We start from the raw sequence: 13,146 nt of genomic DNA, 5'->3' as shown, positions 1-13,146 counted from the left end.
TTGGACTTATGGGCTTGGGCAGCACTGGGTTGGGATGTTTTCTTGATGCTCACTTAACCTTTATAGAAAACTCTCTCTTTTACATGAGTTTCTATGGATTTGTTTCTCCAACGTACCCAGACTAATACAGGGGCTCTTACAGCTCTTATAACAATCCATACTTCAATCCATACTTCAATTGTATCAATCACATTTGTGCATATGTTGCCATCATTATTTTCAAAGCATTTTCTTTCTACTTGAGCCCTTAGTCAGCTCTTTTTTCCCCCTTCCTTCTCCCCGCCCCCTCGTGATCCCTTGATAAACTATAAATTATTATTTTCATATCTTACATTGTCTGTCTCCCTTCACCCACATTTCTGTTGTTGTTCATCCCCCCTGGGGTGGAGGGGTGTTATACATCGATCATTGCAATTGGTTCCCCTTTTCTCCTCCTTCTGCCCTTACCTTCCCCCTACCCTCATGGTATCACTACTCCATTACTATTACTGAGGGGTTTATCTGTCCTGGATTCCGTGTGTTGAGAGCTCTTATCTGTACCAGTGTAACTGCTCTGTTCTAGCTGGATTTCTGAGGTAGAACTGGGGTCATGATTGGGGGGGGGGGAAATCATTAAAGAACTAGAAGAATGTTGTGTGTTTCATCAGTGCTATACTGCACCCTGGCTGGCTTGTCCCTTCCTTGTGACCCTTCTGTGATGGGAGGTCCAAGTTTCTACAGAAAGGCTTTGGGTCTGCACTCTGACCCACCTCATTCACATTGATATGTTGTTTTGGGGGGATCTTCTGATGCCTGACCTGATCCCATTGACACCTCGTGATCACACAGGCTGGTGTGCTTCTTTCATGTGGGCTTTGTTGCTTCTCTGCTATTTAACTTCAAGCCTTTACAACCCCAGACACTATGTCTTTTAATAGCCAAGCACCATCATCTTTCTTCACCACATTTACTTATGTACACATTTTGTCTTCAGTGATTGTGTCGGGAAGGTGAGCATCACAGAATGCCGGATTATTAGAACAAAGTGTTCTTGCATTGAGGAAGGGCTTAAGTAGAGGCTCAATGTCCATCTGATACCTAAATGTTTAATATATAAATATATGTACATAGACCTATATCCCTGTAGTTATATATTAATTTATTTACATATATACATGCCTATATTTATACCTCTATAAATGTCTTTTGCCTCCTAGTTCTTTCCTCCATTTCCTTTTACTTTCCTCTTGTCCCACTATCATGTTCGACCTTCATTCGGCTCTCATTATTCCTCTCGGCTACATTGCATTTGATCCAACCCCACCAGGCATTCTACGCCCTCCTCGCCATCGATTTTAGATCCCTTATTGTTCTTGTGTCCCTGGGTTTGTTGGATGCCCCCCTCCTTCCCCCCCCTCCTCCGCTCCCTTTCCCTCCCCCGCCCTTGGAACCGTTGGTCCCACCATTTTCTCCTCGGGATTGTTTATCCTACCTGTCTTATATAGATAGACATAGAAGAAAAAAAGGAAAAGCCTATAAATAGTTCCAGGTCTTTCTGCTGATCCTTATGAATGTTTTCTGATCAGCTCTGATGAGGTGCCAAGCTCTGCCCCCTAAGTCCGAAGTCTATTTTCAGGATTCCTCAGGGACTTCATTGCTTTGCTCCCCTTGCTGCTCTGTTGTGCTCCCTTCGTGTTTCACCTCGGTGTGGGGGGATCAGACCAGGCACAATTCCCACACTGTTTCTCCAGTGCTGTCCCAAGTAGTGCTGTGGATCAGTGAAGGGACCTTGTGTCTCATGGTGGGGCTGGCCCCAAGGTCCTCTCTATGTATTAGCTGCTCGGAGCAGGATTGTCGTCCTCAAGGCTTGGTGGGCCAAGATGCGATTCATTCGCTTTCTCTCCTTCTCTCTTGTGGTCTGGGCAGACCCGCCACTCTCTTGTGGTTTTCTCCCATGTGGTCTGGGCAGACCCGCCACTCTCCCTGGTCTACATCTTCAGTGCTGTCCACTGTATTGTATTCTTCTGGGGAGGGAGTGTCAATGTAGCTGGGATTTTGGCCAGCTCCTCAGATCTTTTCGGTTTTCATATTTTTACTTAATGATTTTCTATGATTTTGTAACAGTTTTTACTTACCCTCATATAATCATTTTCAAAATATGGATATTCAATATTTTAATGATTTTATGTCATGCGAAAATATTACCTAAATTCAGTGGGATATCTGTCAAAGCCCCAACAAATATTCAAGATACTTGACAAAATTCTAAAGTTTGTCTGGAAAAATCAATACTTTAAAATAGCCAAAAATGGACGATAAATGAGACCACCCAGAAATATACACTGGTTTAGCGGAGGATATGTCTACATATGTGTTTGTATGTGCTGAAAATATATCCATGTGTATAGTAGAGCATAAGGGAATAGAGTTGTGAAAACTTGTTACCCATAATCAAATACTTGGAGGAAATTAGTCACTAGCCTTAAAGACTTAGGATAACAGTCTCAGGGGACAGCAAGATCAATTGGCATAGCATAGTTCACCAAAACAGCATTCTACATGCTACTGTGTTGAGTAGTGGCAGGGATCTTAAAGACTAGCAAGTAGTCATCTTAGATGGAACTACCGGTCTCTTTCCATCTGGAGTACAAACGAGTAAAGAAAATGAAAGACTCAAGAAAATAGTCCAAAATACCTAATAAACTATATGAACCACCTGGTTCACAACCTGGAGACCTGAAGAACTAGATGGTGCCCACTTACCACTACTGATTGTGCTGGTTGGAACCACAGAAAGTCCTTGACAGAATGAGAGGAGAATGTAGACCAAAATTCAAAATCTTAAAAAAAAACAAAAACGTATTGGTCTGACAGAGACTACTGGAATTCCTGAGACTGTGGCCCTAAGGTACCCTCCAAACCTTAATCTGAATGCACCTCCAGGATAATTTTTCTGCCAAACAACAGGCCTATAAACAAACAGTAACACTGGTAATTAACCCTAAAAAACCACGATGGCAGCATTTCCCCCAAAACAATGCTCAGTGGAAAGAGTACTGTTACACTGAGAGGATTGTAATTAATATTATGAAAAATATGTAAAAATTGTTTAATGGAAAACTAATTTTCTCTGTAAACTTTCACCCAAACCACAATTTTTAAAGTTAAAAAGGAAAAGAAGAAACTTCATCTATCAAAAGTTATCAAAATACTAGTAGTTAAAAATATATTTTTCATAAGGTTAAAAAGAAATGTGGCTCCCATGCAACTATAAAGTAAACACATGTCAGTATTTTCTAAATCCATTCGTTTAAAGTCATAACCAATATGATGCAAAGACCAGTTTAAATGAAAACCTAAAAATCACCGTATTCACAGGCAGTGTAATAAAGGAATATTAAGGTCAGGTTATGGGGCAGGTAAACAGCTAATTAATGGTCTTCAGCATCACAAACTGTAACCTTTGGGGTTATCTTTCCACTAGGATAAAATTATTTACATATCTCAAAAAGAACCTCACTGCCATCTGGTCTACTCTAACTCACAGTGACCCTAGTGGACATTAGCCGACCTGTCAGCTGGTGGCTTCAAACTGCTGACTTTGCAGGTCGCAGCATGACTGATAATCACTATGTCACAAGGGCTCCTCTAAAAATCAACATCTCTTCTGCCCCTACAGTGTTGAAAATAACATGATCAATAGAAAAGCAAGAAGAGATACAAGTCTAGCAAAAGAACTCCCAGTAACAGCCTGCCTATTTCCAAGTTTTAAATACTTTTCCTAATACTAGGAATAGGCCAACGGTTTAATGGAACAGATAATAAAGGCTAGAAATATATTCTTGAATACATGTATATTTATTATGATAAATGACATTTTAAAACTGTAGGAAGATACGATATTTAATAAGTAGACACTTGGCTATTTGTTTCACAATAGCAAAGTATATCTCACTCCCCAAGCCACTTATATTTAAGAGGTAAATGTAAGCCAAAAAAAACTTAGGTGGATGTGCTTCTGAGTCATAGTGCACCTGGAGAACAGCATAGAACTGCCCCCATAGGGCCTCCAAAGTGGTCAGTTATAGAATTCCACTGCCATAGACTGGTGGGTTGAAACTGGTTGCTTAGAGGTTTAACCATTGCATTGCCAGGGCTCCTTCTGAGTCTGTTTATATACAAACAAACACCTCATGGGATCGGATTCCTTGCTAGAGAGATTTAGGGCCATGGTTTCATTGGACATCCCCCAGAATTGGCCTAGTAAGATGTTCTGAATTCTGTTGTACCTCGTAGTTTATTGAGTGGCATTTAAAAGCTTGCAAGCAGCAGTTAAGGAACTAGTAAATAAGTTCTGCTTTGAGCATTGTGCTGTTTTAAGAATTATCTATGTGGGTTTAAGAGAGAAAGAAGGGGCTTTCTACTTCCGTTAAGTGTTCTAGTCTCAGAAATTCACAGGGTCAGTTCTACCCTGTCTTATAGGGTCGCTGTGAATTGGCATCACTCTGTGGCAATGAGTTTGGTTTTTTGGTTTATGTGGGTTTAAAGGAGCCAGTTGGAATAGTAGGTTACATATTGGGCTACTAACTACAAGGTCAACAGTTCAAAGCCAGCAGCCCCTCAGTGAGGGAAAAAAATGAGACTTTCATTTGCATATAGATTTAAATTGACAACAACTGCTCAAAAGAATACATTAGGAACCTTTAGATAGGCAGTGGCAGGGAGAACTGGCTTCCAGTTGTGGGGAAGAATGACTGAAAATGCTTTCAGGGACCCTAGGGGGGGCAGTGTCCCTGGTGGTATATACCGAATGGGCCACATTGACCCGGGCTTCTGGGTGTATCCTGGGGACCCAGTCCAGGTGTTGTGGAACTCTGGGACACTGAATCCTGGATCTTCAAGGTACATGGCTTGCTCCAGAGCCTACATCAGTGAGATCCCCTGTGGGAACTCCACTGGGGAAACTGAACTCTCCCTCAGACACGCTTGCAACCTGAGGACTGACGGTGGAAAATCCATGGTGTCTGAGGAAGCAGAAGACAGCTGTACCAAGATTGTTGAACTGATGGTAAGCAGACAAACATGGTCTTGCTGCAGCAATGCCCTATATGCTGTATTAAGATATGTATGATTCCAGCAAACCTATGACAGATATTCTGTTGTATTTTGGTTTTTGTTTGTTCGTATTAGGGTATATCTCAGAGGTGTTATGTCATTGGGGGTCAAACTCTTAAAGTTGTATTATATGTTTTTTGGTTTTTTGATAAATGAACCCCAGGACTGATGAACAGATAGAGCAGCAAGTAGAATATGAGTTATGGGGGGCAGTGTACATTGGTGGTGGGGGGGTGGGCAGTAAAAGGGATCGATGTTAAGGAGATATCAGATAAAATAGCATCTGGGGTCTTAAAGTCTTGTCTCCAAAAAAAAGCAACCATTTAAGTGAGATGTCAACTAATCCACATGGAAGAAGCACACCATCATCAGTCACTGAAGGATTGTGAATCATATAATCCAAAGTCGAAGGAGGGATTAGTATCAGAGTCTAAATTGTGAGAATCCGGTGTGCAGAGGACTATGGATGACAGTGGGAGCCCAACATTAATTTGTGGGAACTACCTCGGAAACAAGCCTCCAGAGAACTCCCTCTGTCCAGTTCAGGGCTGGGAGGAAGGTGGTTACTAAGCAGAGTGCCCTGGAGAGCAAAGGCATACATCTGACTTGAGCAGTTAAAACTTTGTCAGTTGATCCCCCTCCGATGCACGCTGGACCTGATCTGGTTTCCAAATTCTGTTTTGTTTGTTCATATTAGGGTGTATCTCAGAGGTGTTATGTCATTGGAAGTAACCCTCTTGAAGTTATGTTACATGTTTTTCTGTGTTCTGGTATGTTAAACCCAGGATTGATGAACCTATAGGGACAGCAATATTTATGGAGGGGTGGGGGTACAGGGGTGGGGTGGGGTGTAAAAGGGAGACTATGTTAAGGAGTTCAGGAAGAAAAGGAATTTTTGAAAACTGATCCGGGTAGCAATTGTATAATTCTGCTTGACATGATTGAACCATGGAATGATATGCTGTATGTATTAACTCCCATTTAATAATTAAAAACTTTAATCATTTTATTGGGGGACTCTTAGTGGGTTTGTGTCAATGGGCAGGGACAACTTTAAAAAGGAGGGTGAGAATGGTTGTGTAATTCAAAAAATGTCATCACAATGTCAGTGAATTACACATGTAGAAACTATTGAATTAGTGTGTTTTGTTGTGCATATTCTCAAAAACAACAAAAATTACATTTTAAAAATGTTAGCCTCTATGTAGCAGGAAGAATATAAAGTTTTACAGTCTCTGAAACCCACAGGGGTTGTTCGACCCTTTACTGTGGGGTTGCTGTGAGTAGAAATGGACAGGACAGCAGGGAGTTATGGAGCAGTTCTACTTTGTAACACATGGGGTCGCCATCTACAGGAACTCGAATTGATTCCCTGCCATTTTTTTGTTTATGTCTTCGTTCAAAATTAGGAAATATACACCTAAGATTTATGCGTTTCATTTTATATGAATTTTACAACAGACAACTATAAAAAATTTTGATCTTCAGTTACTATGTTCATGATGATGTATTTAAAAAGAAAGTGCCTATACCTGCACTTTACTTTTTTTCACTGAATGTACCTGTTTAATGGTGATTTTTGTAGTCGAATCATAGCATTCGGTCTCATTAAAGAGAGAGAGCTAATGTACAATGATGGCAAAAAGCAGAGGCACCTAAAGCCAAACTGCCTGGGTTCAGTGAGCAGTCTTGTATCTTATGAGCCTATGTTAGGCTAGGCAAGTTGGTCAATCTCATCGTTTTTAAATTATTTTATTGGGGGCTCATACAACTCATCACAATTCATACATACATCCATTGTGTCAAGCACATTTGTACATTTGTTGTCATCATCATTCTCAAAACATTTGCTTTCTACTTGAGCCCTTGGTATCAGCTCCTCATTTTTCCCTTTCCTCCCCGGCCCCCCTCCCTCACGAACCCTTGATAATTTATAAATAATTATTATTTTGTCATGTCTTACACTGTCCGACGTCTTCCTTCACCCACTTTTCTGTTGTCGGTCCCCCAGGGAGGTTATAGGTAGATCCTTGTAATTGGTTCCCTCTTTCTACCCCACCCTCCCTCCACCCTCCCAGTATCACCACTCTCACCACTGGTCCTGAAGGGATCATCTGTCCTGGATTCCCTGTGTTCCAGTTCCTATCTGTACCAGTGTACATCCTCTGGTCCAGCTGGATTTGTAAGGTAGAATTGGGATCATGATAGTGGGGGGGGGAGGAAGCATTAGATAACTAGAGGAAAGTTGTATGCTTCACCGGTGCAATACTGCACCCTGACTGGCTGGTCTCCTCCCTGCGAAACTTCCATAAGGGGATGTCCATTTACCTACAGATGGGCTTTGGGTCCCCACTCCACATTCCCCTTCATTCACAATGATATGATTTTTTGTTCTTTGATGCCTAATACCTGATCCCATCGACACAAGCTGGTGTGCTTCTTCTATGTGGGCTTTGTTGCTTCTGAGCTGGATGGCCGCTTGTTTATCTTCAAGCCTTTAAGACCCCAGACGCTATATCTTTTGATAGCCGGGCACCATCAGCTTTCTTCACCACATTAACTCATGCACCCCCTTTGTCTTCAGCGATTGTGTCGGGAAGGTGAGCATCATGGAATTCCAGTTTAATAGAACAAAGTGTTCTTGCATTGAGGGAGTACTTGAGTGGAGGCCCAATGTCCATCTGCTACCTTAACACTAAGGCTATAAATATATGCACATAGATCTATTTTGCCATCATCATATATAAATATGTTTACATGTGTACATGCCTTTATTTAGACCTCTATAAATGACCTTTGCACCCTAGTTCGCAATTTACTTTTAAACATATAAAATAAAATTAATTAATGAGTCTCTCACTGCCATGGAGTTGATGCCGAATCCTAGTGACCCTTTAGGGTGGGGTAGAATGGCCCCGTGGATTTCTGAGACTGAAATTGTTTACCAGAGTAGAAAGACCAGTTTTTCTCCCACGAAGCAGCAGTGGTTTCTCACTGCTGACCTTGCAGATCACAGCCCAACAAGCAACCACTAAGCCACCAGAGCTCCAATTAATGAATAGAGAGATGGATAAATGGACAGATATGAAATAAAACAAGCAAAATTAAGTGGTAATAGTAAAATGTAGCAGTAAGTATACAGGGGTACAGTCAGTGGTGGGATTCAGCCAGTTTGCACCGGTTTGGCAGAACTAATACCTAATTTCTTAAGTTTGGAGAATGAGTTGCTAAATTGGCATTTATAATCAGGGTTCTCTCTAAATCAGGCGGCTGGGTAGCCACCCAATGTGGAAATGGCAAATTTATATTCCTTAATTTTTTGTAACATTCATCTTCGCCACAGTTTACTCTAAGCTCCCGTGATAATGTTCATTCTGACCATAGGTATAAAAAAATTAGAAGTATGCTTGTAATACCTGTTTATTAATTTCATGAAACTCGCTATAGTTTTGATTAATTACTACATTTTTATTCCCTTGAGTTTGTTACACCAGTAAACAAACGTGCTTTGTGTTGTGCCCCAAATTCCCACGAGATATGATGATTGAATTACCCAATTCCTGAAAGGGTTCAAAGAGCTAAAAATATAGTCATTCCAATTGCTGTAAGTTCAGCAGAAGCGGAAAGAGGAACATAAGATGTTCAGAGAAAAGTCACTGAACTGCTTCTAATAAATTAAACACAATGACTATTGTTTTACTGGCCTGCCTCTAAAGCAGCGGTTCTCAACCTGTGGGTCTCAACCCCTTTGGGGGGTCAAATGACCCTTTCACAGGGGTTGCCCGATTCATAACAGTAGCAAAATGACAGTGATGAAGTAGCAACGAAAATAATGTTATGGTTGGGGAGTCACCACCCCATGAGGAACTGTATGAAAGGGTCGCGGCATTAGGAAGGTTGAGAACCACTGCTCTAAAGGAATGCGATCCTACTCCTACAGTGAAAACATGGTTAAGGAAAAATCACACAGTCAATGATGGCTCAGATAAAATCGAAGAATATTGTAAGTGAGGATGCCAATCGAGAAACAATATGGAAATATCTTAAATAACGGTTTTCTTGTTATCAGATATTATTTAATTTTTCATTAATATTTAAACTTTTTTTTTCTTATAACAATCTAGTTTATTGTACCTCTATTTTGTTCTTTTTTTCCACTTGATAAATAAGTGTATTGTCTTTCTGCAGTAAATCCTCATGGTAAATTCTGGTTTGGTTTAGCTCTTTGCCCGTAGCCTGTTCCTGAGATCTGAGGAAGCTTGCCTTCTTCTGAGCTATCCAATCTTTCTTCTAGGCAAGAGACATTTTGGATGATTCCACCTCTTCTTTTTAACATCTTTCTTAGGCCTCTTCTCATAAACTGGATTCTCTCATATAGTAACATGTACTTTCTTATCCAGCTCCTCCATCATGTCAGGAGTTACGTTGTTCTTTATGTATTGAGAAAATTGCTTCTTGTAAGCATCTTCATCCTCTTCCACTAGGGAACGCATGTCGTGTGCAATGTTCTGGCCCCTGATGTGTTTCCGATGTACTTCTGCATTCAATGCCTTGCTTTCTGAATCGTAACCAGGGAATCGCTTGGTACTATGAGGCATAGACAAGCCTCCATCCACAGCCCCTCCAGAGCCCCAAACACTGTATTGCCGGTGGTAGTCCTGGCAAGGCCGGCATCCAGATAGCAGGTGAAGGCACCAGGATGCCCATCAGGGCTTGCCACATTGTATTCCTCTCCGGTTACCTCCACTTGGCCTTCATAGATCTTGTCCATGCCAAACCTAGTAAGAAGCTGCAGCATCACGGTCAGGCCAGCTTTCCCGCCATACTTGGGAAGTTCATGAGCAGAAGCTGCACAGACCATCAGATCCCTTTGATACGGCCATGAGCAATCTGGCCGATGCTATCCCTGCTGGTTACACCAACTGTCACCTATATTTGGGTGTGCTGTACTTGTTTTTAGCTTGGATGACCAAGCGTTTTCCAGCAGAATAATCAGCTTTGCCCCTTTGCCATCTTCTAAGTTTGACTTGGTATCTCTTGAAGTAGGCCTTGTTCTTGACAACTTTAACAAACAGAGCATGGTGTCCGGGGCTCACCTCAGATCTGCAGGGCTGGCAGATCTATGGGAGGTGGTGGGTAAGGGGGGGTGGGGTGGGGGAGGAGCTATGTTCTTATTTAAGTATTAACTATATGAAATATTAAACTACTTTTGGGGATACCTTTTTTTAATACTTAATATGGTCATTAGAGCAGTGAACCAGTTGATAAATTAGTTGAATTCCATCACTGGATACACTGTCAAAGTTGTTCACTTTTTAAGTTCTAAAAAATATTCTTTCACTTTCTCCTATGTTTGAAATTTTTCACAATAAATTGTAGAAAAAATTACTATAGTCAAGAAAACCCTGTGAAGCAGTTCTACTCTGTAACATGTAGGGTCACCATGAATCAGAATGGGTTTGACAGCAACTGACAACTCAACAACTGAGTCATAGAAGGAGTCTGTCTCTCTATCTCTCAAAAAAAAAAAAGCCAAATTCATTGTCATCAAGTCACTCATAGTGACCCCGTATAACAGGTTAGAACTGCTCCCATGGGTTTCCCAGACTATAACTCTTTATGGGAGTAGAAAGCCTTGCCTTTCACCCACAGAGAGATCGATGGTTTCAAACTGCTGACCTTGAGGTTAACAACCCAGTGTATAACCACTACAGCACCAAGATTCCCAAAGGAGTCCCTAGATCGGTGGTTCTCAACCTTCCTAATGCCGTAATCCTTTAACATAGCTCCTCCTGTTGTGGTGACCCCACAACCATAAAATTATTTTCTTTGCTACTTCATTAATATAATTTTGCTACTGTTATGAATCAGGCAACCCCTGTGAAAGGGTTGTTCAACCCCCAAAGGGGTCACGACCCACAGGTTGAGAACTGCTACTCTAGATGGTGCAAAAAGTTAATCAGTTGGCTATTAACTGAAAGACTGGCTGTTTGTACCCACTCAGAGTTGCCTCAAAAGAAAGGCCTGGCGATCGACTGCCAAAAAGCATCCATTGAAAGCTTTGGCAGACCAGCTCTGACACACATGAATGAGGTGCCATGAGTTGGAATTCACTGGGTGGCATCTGGTTTGGTTTCCTTTGTTTGTTTCCATAAAATGGGAGCTGAGAGGTGAGAAGGGAATGGACTGGTTGGGGCGAAAGAAAGTGGAGGCTACAGATGGTTAGAAAACTACTCCTAGGCATCAAAGGAAAGTAAATCCTTTCATACATATTCTTAATTTTGTGGTTGCATTTATCTTACCATATTGTTGGTCACTACTTGTTACCTCCGCAGCAGACTTTGAGTCCTTCCAGGGCTGCGAGCTTGCTCAGCAGAGGTTTGGCACACTGTAGGTATGTTCATTTTTTCGGACTCCTAATCCCAAATCCCTTAATTATCCTCCAGAGGTTTCCACCTGGATGCTCAAACTCTTACAAGTAACATCTGCACCTGTTACCCAGGTCCAGAGAGCGCAAGATGGCGGGAGCCAATGGCAGCTCGGCCACAGTTGCCTTCCTGGCCCACAGAGCTAGTGACTGCAGTGCCGTTGCCAACCCAAGATGCAAGAACGCTGAGCACCTTCAGGCAGGAGTCCTGCTGAAAGAATGAGATGTCTCTAAGCATGTGCCCATGAAGCAAATGATTTGTAACTCTTGCCTAAGGGGAGCAGAAGCCAATAGAAGGCCTTCTGGTGGGCAGAAGTTGCAAAAATCTGAGAATTTCTTTGGTTGGAGGCTGTCCTGATTAAAGAATTCTATCTTGTCTCCTGAGTCACACCCTGTTACTTCCAAGTTGGTCTTTATCCTGCTTCATTCTGTGTTTTAGCCTGTTCCTTCTATAATAAACCACATAAGCAAAAAAATGACCTAGGTCCTTTTTTGCCACTGTTGTTCCTGTCACAAAAATTGCCATCGCTTGAAAAGCGGTGACAACTTAAAAGCCTTGGTATATGTTCTGCTAAAAGACCCTAATGGACTATATAGTTAGAACTGTGGAAGCTTCCTGCGTGCACACCTCGCCCATGCCTAATCTCCCATCTACCTGATTCCGTAGGAAAACAAAGACCAGTTGCCATCAAGTCAATTCCGACCCACAGCAATATGTTGAGAGACGGCTCTCCATGGATCTCTCACGTTCCTGCATGAGATTGTTTACATTCAAAGATAATGAATAACCTCTCTGTATGGAAGAGAGCGCAGGCAGGTGTGTCAGCAGCTTTATAAAAGCTTAAAAAACAAAAGCCAGTTGGTGACAAGTGACCCTGAATTATGGTGCGCTCCTGTGTGTCACATTAGAATTGTATTCCCTAGGGTTTTCAATGGATGCTTTCCACCCACCCCCCGCCCCCAGAAATAGGTCACCCCATCTTTCATCGGAAGAACCTCTTGGTGCACTTGAAACGCTACCTTTTCGGTTAGCAGGCAAGATCTGAAGCATTTGTACCACCCAACGACCTGATAAATAAAAAACAACACTGCCAAACACACTGTCGTCTGTCTAATCGGTGCCCTTGCCTTGCGACCCTATGGAACAGAGTAGGTCTACTCCTGGGAGTTTCTGACCCTGGAACTCTGCCCAGGGAAAGAAAGCCTCGTCTTTTGCCCGTGGAGTGACTGGTGGCTGCGAACTGCTGACTTTGCCATTCACAGCCCAACTTGTAACCACTACACCACCAGGACTCTTTGATAAACAACACCATCTCCTAAACATTCCACTCCTGGTAGCTCCTACAGTCTGTTCCCATGACTCCTGTGTGGATTTGTATGTCCTAGTTGGCAGTCATGAGGTATGGCATTTCTTTTTTTCTACTTCCCAAAGGTCTGTGGTACAGTTAAGCTATTTTATTGGCTACTCGGTTTCATATTTTTGTTGTGGTTTTTCTTGCAATCAAATATACAGAACTTTTTTTTCCATTTTAACCACCTTTAAATGTACAATTCGATGATTTTAATTGCATTCACAATCTGGTACAGCACACACCTTCTCCCTCCCCCTCCCCCACACCCAGTCT

At 42.0% G+C, this 13,146-nt stretch overlaps 1 pseudogene; it reads right to left on the bottom strand.

The window, feature by feature from the left end:
• Positions 1-9,289: 9,289 nt before the first annotated feature.
• On the bottom strand, positions 9,290-11,498 carry LOC101640412 (annotated as a pseudogene).
• Positions 11,499-13,146: the final 1,648 nt, after the last annotated feature.

The sequence above is a fragment of the Echinops telfairi genome, unplaced genomic scaffold, assembly GCF_000313985.2.
Source record: "Echinops telfairi isolate 266 unplaced genomic scaffold, ASM31398v2 ScPeMD7_19;HRSCAF=73, whole genome shotgun sequence".
In the NCBI taxonomy this organism is placed as follows: domain Eukaryota; kingdom Metazoa; phylum Chordata; class Mammalia; order Afrosoricida; family Tenrecidae; genus Echinops; species Echinops telfairi.
This window is presented reverse-complemented; position numbering and strand designations above follow the sequence as displayed.